Source organism: Olea europaea, unplaced genomic scaffold (genome assembly GCF_002742605.1).
Source record: "Olea europaea var. sylvestris unplaced genomic scaffold, O_europaea_v1 scaffold16052, whole genome shotgun sequence".
Classification (NCBI taxonomy): Eukaryota; Viridiplantae; Streptophyta; class Magnoliopsida; order Lamiales; family Oleaceae; genus Olea; species Olea europaea.
Genome location: NW_019233684.1, coordinates 1 through 2473, shown reverse-complemented (window position 1 = coordinate 2473; position 2473 = coordinate 1). Strand labels below are relative to the sequence as shown.

The window sequence follows — 2473 nt, the reverse complement described above, 5'->3', positions numbered from 1 at the left end:
CGTGTTCCTCTCTAATAGGTTAAACTTTTAGATAAAGTAGTTTAATAATATTGTTCCTTCAGTGTGCTATATCCAATTCATAATTTCTATCAAGCACACAACATTTCTTCAAGTAATATTCATGTACCTTAGCAGCACTTATTACAGGCTGTGTGTCAATACCAGAACTCAGCATTGTCTCTTGGGCTTTCTTAGAGACCTCGGAAACCACAGGAGATGCAATCTTTACAGCCTGTTCTCCGGCTTGCTTTAGAATAGGCAAGTAATATTCATGTACCTTAGCAGCACTTATTACAGGCTGTGTGTCAATACCAGAACTCAGCTTTGTCTCTTGGGCTTTCTTAGAGACCTCGGAAACCACAGGAGATGCAATCTTTACAGCCTGTTCTCCAGCTTGCTTTAGAATAGGCAATGCCACATTGATCCCTGGTTTCACAGTTTCCAAAACACCTCCAATTACCTGCCCTGCAACACCGAATACATTGGATCTACCTCTTGAACTTGATTGATAGTCGACTCCACCTGAAAATACAGTAAATTTACATAATATACAAGTGACAACACCAAAAATATACCAGCAATAGAAATTCCTTCCTGTTATTGAGTTTAATTAATGGAATTAGGTCCTCATCTTATCCCAAGTCCCAAAATCGATTGATCGCTAAACTCACTCTTACTACAGTAAATCGCCCTTAAGTTTTATGGAAAATACTCAAAGTCAAAAAAAAGGTTTGACAATTTATTTCCATCTTAAAGACAATCATATACATCCCCTCTCTTTCTAACTCGATCGAGGGGGATAGAGCACATTTTCATCTCCTTTTTGCAGATCAATAACAGCAGCCCTTCAAATTGGAAAGTGAAGGATCGTGAGCGCCAAACTGAGATCGATATTCGTGGTGCTTTTTTTGAGTGATATCAACAAGGAATATGCACAAATAATTTCTCAAGAACTATGTGGAACCAATGGAAGATAACTTCAATTTACCGGCAAAAACAGTAAAACAAGAAAATCCAAGAAGTGGGTTTCAAATAAAATTTTAGAAAATGCCAATCAACAATCCATCTCTAAAATTTAGAAGCAGCACAGAAAACAAAAATACACACTTTTATCCTTTTAAAAACAAAATTTGACAAACATAAAGAAATTAATCGCTAATTCATCATTATTTATCCCAAATAAAGCTAGTAAAACGCAAGCAAAAGTTGAAGATATAAGAAAACAAAATATAAAGTTTATTCGCAACGCATTTATGAAAAATTTTGTTCATATAGATATTCGATCAAAAATTAAATCTTACTATAAGCTTAAACTTGTAGACGAGATGATTAATACTATTGGGCATCTTGCAGACACAATTTAAAAATGAATATGCGTGGCTAGTTTTTATGAGCTTAAACCTTCAAATGAGATGGTTAACACTATACCTAGTCGAGAGAAGAGACAATTTGTTCTTTGGAAATGGCAAGAGCTTTGGCCTCACGAGGAACTGTGAAGAGAACAAATGGTGGCAGAGTAGATTTAGCTGAGTGAGACAAATATTTTGGTGTGAATTTAGAACAAGAAAATGCCTTGTTGGTTGGCGGAGATGGTGGAAGAATGGGCGGTCTTACGGGGGCTGAATCTCTTAGAGCCATCACCGTTTAGCCTCCTGCCACCGCTTACAGTGTGCAAATTGATTTTTGGAAGAGTGTGCGATGAGAAATTGGGAAGGAGTGATGTTCATCACCGTTAGTTGATGTGATCTGACTGCAACTGCAGCCACAAAGATGAATCAAGAATGGGAGTGAAGATTATGTGGGCCATTGTAATTTATTTCCACAAATCTTTGGCTTGCAAGGCAACGTTACAGTTGGAGGAAATTGTCCACGAAGGACAAAAGTTAGCGAGGGAAAAAACTTACTTAAAAATTATTTAAAATTTTTTAAAAGTACAAAATTTTTTCTATAGAAAAATTTAAGCTTCCGTTTGAAAAATTTATAAAAGGTTTATAATATACTTATTTCATCTCATAAAGATAAATATGCTTTCCTTCTTGGTATGTTCTATGTCAATTTCCTGTAAATGATATATAATTTATTTTTTAGTTTTCTAATATGTCCCATTTTAATATGCTTTATCAATAAATATGAACTATTCATATTTAAACAATTATTTAATGTATGGAGATGTTACAATAAAAAATATATATTCAACTACACTAATTACATGTTTCTTACTCCGTGTGAAAATAAAATTTTTTTGTCTTTATGGGATAGAGTGAATATATAATAGCGACTAGCTGTAATTAGTGTTCTAAAATGCACTCATATACAAGCGGGGCGTTTTCGAAATGCCTTCCATATGAATTATATACATGATGATGCGTCAGCACAGCATGTATATGCTTAAACGTCGTAATGCACACGTATTTGAATTAAAATTGTGTCAAAAATAATCTAGCTAAGTTTAGGCCATTTTTATAACTTACAA

General features: G+C 34.3%; 1 pseudogene; it reads right to left on the bottom strand.

Annotated features, from left to right (window-relative positions):
• Positions 1-39: 39 nt before the first annotated feature.
• On the bottom strand, positions 40-1764 carry LOC111377101 (annotated as a pseudogene).
• Between the last annotated feature and the right edge of the window lie 709 nt (positions 1765-2473).